Source organism: Lissotriton vulgaris, chromosome 9, assembly GCF_964263255.1.
Source record: "Lissotriton vulgaris chromosome 9, aLisVul1.2, whole genome shotgun sequence".
Taxonomy (NCBI): domain Eukaryota; kingdom Metazoa; phylum Chordata; class Amphibia; order Caudata; family Salamandridae; genus Lissotriton; species Lissotriton vulgaris.
This window is the reverse complement of record NC_141697.1, coordinates 352,019,509-352,028,308: the sequence shown is the minus strand read 5'-3', so window position 1 is coordinate 352,028,308 and position 8,800 is coordinate 352,019,509.

Sequence of the window (8,800 nt, the reverse complement as noted above, 5' to 3'; positions counted from 1 at the left end):
GTGAAAATGATGTTTCAGAACCTCTCCTTTTTTATTCCCTGTTTGATGGATCACCCCAAAACTTTCCAGGTAGGGCCTGAGGTGAAGGAACCTTTTTCTGGAATGTTTTATGAAGATTCTTCAAATATGCCAAAGTTATTAGCAACACTAACACTAAAAACTCTCTTTCTCTGGAAACTCTGACCTAGCGACATCCAATGTACTATACCCATATATATATATATTACTTCACGAAATCTACAGAGGTACATGTTCTATTTATGTCAGTTGTGTGTTATAGATTTCAAAACAGAAATAAACAACCATTTTAAAACCAAAAAACACTGCAATTCACTAAATATACATGACTGACATAAATAGAACATGTACCTCTATAGATTTCATCAGTGGAGTGATAGGTGCCATCATATGCATTATATCATAGCTGGTGAATTGCAGTATTTTTTTTGTTTTAAAATAGTTTTTTATATTATTAGTAGACCTGTGTATACCTCCACTTCAGTTTGTGTTTTTTTAGTGAATATCTTTGCTTTTTTGTTAAATAATATCTAACTACATTTTTTGCTGGCAACACCCCACCTTTGGCCGGGCCCTGCGCTCTGCTCCATGTAGGCAACCAAGCCCCGCCATGCACAGCCTTTGGCCATGTGCTGCAGGGTGTTGGCTGCAGGGCCTGGCCTGTGCCCAGGCCTTGTATTCAACCCATCCAGATGCCCTAGCCCCATTAACGGTAAACCACCAATGGGCCCCAGCCCACATTCTTCCTTTTTATTTTTTTATCGTTGTTTTAAACCCATGAGACACTGGCACGGGCGCTGTAGACCTTGCCGGCTCCCACAAGAGTTCCACAGGCACAAACAGAGGGTAGTGCTGAGTCTAGTAGGACTCATGAAGGTGCTTTCAAAATCACAGCTAGAGTCCTGCAAGACCAACTGGCCAATTATTATTATTATTTTTACCTCTGGCAGCCTCCCACTGGGAGGCCCCTAAGGGTCTGAGGGTCAGGGTACCCCTAACCTGCCCCTTACTACCTCTTTTAATTTGAGGTTTCTGAACACAGGGACCACGTCCCCATGTCCTCTAAAAGTGGCCCCAACATTTACTCTCATGATGCAGCCAGTCAATGTAATCGCTCAGTCCTGCCGGACTGCTGGGTTGCAAAGGACTGAACCAGACCGCAAGAAAAAAGCCCTCGCAGTCAGTCAATACAGTCCAGATTTCTCTTTTTTTAAGCTTAATGTCATTCAAATGGGCAAAAAGATTTCTACCAAATCACAAAAAGCACAGGGAAAGAGCAAGGTCTGTCAAATTTGGTGTAATTATGATCTGCTGTGTTTTCTGTGTCGTTGTCTAAATTTTTCTGTGGAAATTGCATGGGGATAAAAGCTTTTTGGGTGCCTTCTTTTTCTCAGCCCCCATTTGACAGATCACCCCTAAACTTTCCAGGAAAAAGATTAAGTGGATGAACTTTTTGGGGGAAAGTTTGTAAAGATACATTGAAACGAAAATGTATCTTACAATGGTGGATGGGACGAAAAGAGTACATGGAACTAGTGGTTTGTTTGATATTCTCTTTCTTTGAGGCAATTCAAAATCTGAAACAATGAACAAAAGCAATATTTTAGTCTGGTATAGAAAAGACATTCTATTATATTGCAATGATCATGCAACTGTATATACGTACCAAAGGTGTGCCATCTGCATTCATCTATGCATTACTTTCAGGGCCGAGCTATTTATGTTGCCACAGTCACATCAAATTGATGCCAAGACATGCGAGGGACCCACTGCAATCCAATTAAGGCTATCTCTGGCACATTTTCCTTGCTTTTATTAGAGCCCATAGTACCCACGCTTCCCCACTGGTAACCTGCAGCAGTTTTAAATTCTCGCAGGGATATCTCATGTTTTCATCCTTCTGAAATAGTTCAAATTGATTTCACAGAAAAGGCATTTGCAATGCCGTAAAACTGAAAAATGTGTTGTAGCAACAGTAATGTAGTACAAAACACGATACAACTGTTAAGTGAAAAAAACATGAAGTTTAAGGTTTATATTAGAGCACTTAGAAAACAGTTCCAAAAGTATTAAAATGCTCAGTTAAGGTACTTGCATTGCAAAACATCAAAGCACTGTGTTAGACCTGGCATGGTTGTCCGCTAACTTTTTGCCTTCTAACCTATTGTTTTTTTGGAGACTTTGGGCATATTTACAAGCCCCTATCGCCACCACGTAGTGGTGGTGATTGGAGCTTCACCGTAGTTACATGCAGCGTTAAGCCACTTAACGTGGCTTAACACTGCCTTGTGAATAAAGTACCCTTTCACGCTGTACTTAGCGTGAAAGGGGAGGGCAAAGGGTGTTGTGGTGGGGGTCCCACGCAACACCCATTGATTTTTATGCTGCCCCCTATTTACAAGGGTGGCAGAAATAGGAGGCAGTGCCACAATTAAGACAAGGGAAAACCGAGTCTTAAACCTTGCTGTTTCCATCACAAGGCAGCACAAACAGAAACAGAAAATTGCCTGATTGTTCATGTGCAGAAAGATGACCCTGCATTTTGCAGTGAGCAGCGCCTTCCTGCACATAAACAATAATTTCCCCCAATGCAGACACCCTTGCACTATGGTTCAAGGGTGCCGGCATTGGCACTAGGCAGCTGAACTCAGCTGCAGTGCTAGGGGAAACGCAGGGGTGAGCCACATTCTTGTGAGTACGGCACATCTCTGCATTTTCAGAATGGAAAAGCGAAGTGTTAGCAATGTTTGCTTAACGCTATGCGTCTCCATTCTTTTGTAAAGATGCCCCTTTGTTTTTCCTGGCTTTAGAATTTGCGCACTATACCACTTCTAGCCAGTTCTAAAGTGCTTGTGCTCTCCCCTTAAAACATGTTAGATTGGCTTATACCCAATTGACATATTTCATTTGCTTGTAAGTCCCTAGTAAAATGCCTCTACCTGTGACGGGTTCCCTAGTAAAGTGCCTCTACCTGTGACGGGGCCTTTAAATTAAATTAAATGCTAATAGTGGGCCTGCAGCACTGATGTGCCACCCACTTATGTAGCCCTTTAACACCTTGGCTGCTAGGCGTTTCCCCCCCCCTTTGCTGGAAATTGCTTTATTACTTTATTTATGACGAGCTCAGCTCGTCATCAGCACAGCTCAACTGTGCATCATGACGAGCTGAGCTCGTCATGAGCATCGAAAGGGTTAAACATGTTTCAGACCTGACACTGCACTATGTGTGTGTGCAGTTTTAAACTGCCATTTTGACTGGCAAAAAAACCTTTTGCCAGGCCCAAACTTTCCTTTTAATGCATGTAAGTCACCTCTAGGTTAGGCCCTGGACACTTCAGAGGACAAGGCGCAATCTATTTAAAAAGTATGACATGTATTTGAAGTTTTACATGTTCTAGTAGTGAAGAACTCTTACCTTTGTTTTTCACTACAGCAAGGTCTACCTCTCCCATATGATAACATTGGAGGTACCTTATTAAATTGTATTAGTGTAATTTTTAAATGGGAACAGATAACCAGACATGTTTGGTATCTCTGGAATTGTAATTAAAAATCCTAACTTGGTAAAATTGGATTTTTCTTTATAAACCAACTTTATTGATTTTATTGTAATTCTACAGCAAGTAAATTCATCAACATATACAACATAAACTGTGCACAAAGCAACACTGAAAGAGCTATCATTGCCTCAGCAGACCAAATCAGTCACTATACAGTGATAGAATGAACACTATTTCCCCCAAACCATGTCATGTTTGTGGGTTATGCAAACAAAACAGGTGATGGACCGAATGTGGATCAATGTCACACACTCATCCCAGTCCAAAGATCTGGGCTCAAATCCATCGTTTTTTTGCACTCCACACCACCCTGGGTTAGACAATGGCGATATGCAAATCAGCTCTGACCCTGTGACCCATGGGAACAGTCCAGTCCGAACTACAAAAGCCATGTCCTTCCCAGAACGGAATCAAGCATCCGAGGACCGGACCGGTTTCGAGGTAACACCTCTCATCAGCCCGGCTAGCTTGACTCCAGTGGTGTGGAGTGCCTGGGACCCACGTCTGGGCATCCCCAGCGCACTTAAGGCGGAATATGCAAACAAAACAGGTGATGCACCGAATGTGGATCAATGTCACACACTCATCCCAGTCCAAAGATCTGGGCTCAAATCCATCGTTTTTTTGCACTCCACACCACCCTGGTTTAAACAATGGTGATATGCAATTCAGCTCTGACCCTGTGCACCATGGGAACAGTCCAGTCCGAGCTACAAAAGCCATGTCCTTCCCAGAACGGAATCAAGCATCCGAGGACCGGACCGGTTTCGAGGTAACACCTCTCATCAGCCCGGCTAGCTTGACTCCAGTGGTGTGGAGTGCCTGGGACCCACGTCTGGGCATCTCCAGCGCACTTAGGGCGGAATATGCAAACAAAACAGGTGATGGACCGAATGTGGATCAATGTCACACACTCATCCCAGTCCAAAGATCTGGGCTCAAATCCATCGCTTTTTTGCACTCCACACCACCCTGGGCTAGACAATGGCGATATGCAAATCAGCTCTGACCCTGTGCCCCATGGGAACAGTCCAGTCCGAACTACAAAAGCCATGTCCTTCCCAGAACGGAATCAAGCATCCGAGGACCGGACCGGTTTCGAGGTAACACCTCTCATCAGCCCAGCTAGCTTGACTCCAGTGGTGTGGAGTGCCTGGGACCCACGTCTGGGCATCCCCAGCGCACTTAGGGCGGAATATGCAAACAAAACAGGTGATGGACCGAATGTGGATCAATGTCACACACTCATCCCAGTCCAAAGATCTGGGCTCAAATCCATCGTTTCTTTGCACTCCACACCACCCTGGGTTAGACAATGGCGATATGCAAATCAGCTCTGACCCTGTGCCCCATGGGAACAGTCCAGTCCGAACTACAAAAGCCATGTCCTTCCCAGAACGGTATCAAGCATCCGAGGACCAGACCGGTTTCAAGGTAACACCTCTCATCAGCCCGGCTAGCTTGACTCCAGTGGTGTGGAGTGCCTGGGACCCACGTCTGGGCATCCCCAGCGCACTTAGGGCGGAATATGCAAGCAAAACAGGTGATGGACCGAATGTGGATCAATGTCACACACTCATCCCAGTCCAAAGATCTGGGCTCAAATCCATCGTTTTTTTGCACTCCACACCACCCTGGGTTAGACAATGGCGATATGCAAATCAGCTCTGACCCTGTGCCCCATGGGAACAGTCCAGTCCGAACTACAAAAGCCATGTCCTTCCCAGAACGGAATCAAGCATCCGAGGACCGGACCGGTTTCGAGGTAACACCTCTCATCAGCCCGGCTAGCTTGACTCCAGTGGTGTGGAGTGCCTGGGACCCACGTCTGGGCATCCCCAGCGCACTTAGGGCGGAATATGCAAACAAAACAGGTGATGGACCGAATGTGGATCAATGTCACACACTCATCCCAGTCCAAAGATCTGGGCTCAAATCCATCGTTTTTTTGCACTCCACACCACCCTGGGTTAGACAATGGCGATATGCAAATCAGCTCTGACCCTGTGCCCCATGGGAACAGTCCAGTCCGAACTACAAAAGCCATGTCCTTCCCAGAACGGAATCAAGCACAGCATACACAGGTTTCTCAAGTTACGCACACCAGCCAACCCCTCTATTGCAACACGAGATTGAAGAGGGCACTGGCTGCTTCCACACTCATGCCACTTCTCTTTTAGCTACAAGGCAGGCCCCCCCAAGGAATGTTCGCTCAGCCCGGAGGCCCCATCTCCTCCACAGCCCCAATCGGGCAGAAGAAGGGGGCAATTCCACTGGGCACTCAAGACCACAGAGAGCTCCCGATCCACTCTATCCCAGAAGAGGAGCAGAAGCGGGCAATTCCAGACCATGTGGAAGAAGTACACGGCATGGAGTGAACATCGCCCACAAGCAGCCTGGACATTAGGTGATATGCAATGCAGGCAGCGAGGAGGAAGAGAGGTCGCATGAAGATAATTGATTTGTTTCATGCACATATGGGAGGGGATTGGCAGTTCATGTGGTGCAAGACAGGCCTCCCTCTAGTCGTCCTTGTTAAGATCTCCCACCCGATTCACCCATTTCTGTTGGAGTAGATCACAGCAATCAGGGGCTTGAATGGACAGAGATCACTCCCTTCCCCAGGCATCTTAGGAAAATCTTATCCTCAGGTGGACTATATTCGGGATGTTGGGTGTTCGGCGGATTGTGTGATGGCAAGGTTTGCTGCAGTTGAAGAAAGCAAAAGTGCTGTGTTTGCTAATGTGTACGAATTTTTCAAGCCCTGGAAGGACATTAGCCTTTCCCCTTAATATATGTCCCCCAAACATGAAATACCGATTGGAGCCCATTGCGCAAAGCTCTCTAGGGCAGAGAGAAGTTGAAGCCAGGTTTCCCGCTAAAGAGAGTTATCCCAGTCAGACAGTGGTCCCAACAGATAAGCCACAAAGCCGCCCTCCAGCAGAGAAGTGACACCTGTGTGCATGACAGCAACATTGAGGGTAGCCACTCTCCATAAAGGAGACAGCGAAGGCTGTCAAGACCCAGAAGAAGCAGTTTGAGGTGATATGCCAGATTGACCCAGCCCCCAGTGAACCAATAGTTGGTTGGTTCCAGGTGTGCCACCAAATAGTACATGTATATATCAGACAGGCCAAGATCACCATCGAAGGTCCATTTACATGCCGAAGACAAAGCCACCCTGTGATGCCTACCAGCCCATACAAAGTTTGCAAGTTGGAGGTCAAGGAGTAGAACCATCTATGTTGGAAGGACATATTAGTTCAATTCAAAAAGTGCTTTATTCCAGTATTACTCATAAAAGCAAGACAAACAAACATACAATTAAAAAATCAATTAAATTTACATAATCAGTCAAACAAGCACATACATATTTTGACAATTTAAAAACAATGACACATCATATGTACAGGTGCAAAGATCATTACCGTCGACAAATAGAGACCAGAGGGGTGATGATCATAATAACAATGTAAATATCCCCAGGAGATCATACATTAAAAAGAATTCATTACAATAAAAATCAAAGTTAAGCCAATGACACATTACATAATCAGAGAATAGACGAGTGTCTAGCAGTCTCTGGTCAGTTAAAAAATTTACAGAGAATAAACATTAGTTTAGCAGTCTCTGGCTATTTACTAAGCAGTTACAGAGAATAGACAAGTGTCTAGCAGTCTCTGATCGACTTGATGGCAGTATTTAACTTGCCAGCAGTCTCATCCTTAAAACCCACGCCCATCCCAGGTACTTTGCAATTGCAATATTGATCCATTCTTCAGTAGTAGATTTTACTATACGCAGTGCCACCATACTACTTTTTGTACCTAAATTCCTACACATAGGAGCCAACCAGGCTTGCCTTGGGGCAGAATATACTGGGCAACAAAACAGAAAATGACCTAGGGTTTCTTTTCCTACCCCACAGGCTGGACATAGTACTGCCCCCCCTGATTTCCATTTAGCTGTTAAGTTACAGAGGGGGAGCGAACCTACCCTCATTTGAAATAACAATTTCCTGTCCAGGGGGTTCATTATGTAGTCCCAATACTTTTCATAAATGGGGAACATTTTAGCTTCTAAGTAGCCAGTGGTCATAGTCCCACTGTTGGTGTTAAGTAAGCTACTATTAGCTACGTGTTCCCAAAATATGTCTTTTAACACAGTCTTAGAGGGAAATAAAGCCCCAGCAGGATCTGTCCATAAGGCATGAAGTCCTAAATTAAACAGTGCAGTCTTTAGTGTTTTAAACCACCTGATTTTATTGTAATGATCAGCTTTGATGACATCAGAGAACCCCTCCGCATAATGAGAGAGCTCTGGTGTAGTCCAAAGTCTGCGCCAGAATAATATCGGGCGCAATTTGGCCTTTTCCGTAAGCTCTCTTCTACCTAACTCGTAACGCAGGGGCAATAGTGGGCTGCACTGTGGAGTACCCGTCAATGACCTCAAAAATTTATTTTCGGATAGTTGGAGTTCATGGAGGTTTTCATACCCCCATAGCTCCGCACCATACAAGGCAGACCCAATTGCTTTTGCCTCGTATATTATCAGAGGTGGTTTAATAGGTTTAGTCATTGACTTCCTATGCTCCTTAATTATAGTGCCAGATAGCTGCTTGTGCCTTAATGTAGCAATGTTAAGGTGTTGCTGCCACTTATTGTCATTGGAGATCAAGATCCCCAGATAGGTGAAGGATTTTACAACTTCGAGAATGCGGCCACTCATGGTAATGTTCGATTTAAAATTTCTATGTGGGTTAAAAGCCATGAGTTTTGTCTTGGTCGCATTCACCTAAAGTCCGTGGTCAGTGCAGAACCCGTCAAATATTGCCAATGCTTTTTGTAAGCCACTGGGGGTTTTTGATAAAATTAAAGTGTCATCGGCGAACATTAAAATGGGGACTTTCTCCCCAGCGAGGGAAGGGGCATCCACAGCCCGAGATTGCATGCGGGAAACAACACCATTAATAAAGAGGGTAAACAAAGTAGGGGCCATTGAACATCCCTGCCGAACCCCGCGCTCAACAGGAAATTCGGCAGTGTTGTTCCCGTATCCTCCCCATCTTATTTTGGCATAGTTGCCCTCAAGCAGTCGCATAATTAAAATCAACAGATCCCCAGGGACCCCTAGTGTCTCAAGCACTTCCCACAGTTTCGCCCTCGGAACCAGGTCGAAGGCAGCCCGCAAATCAACAAATGCTGCATACAGGCTGCCTCCCC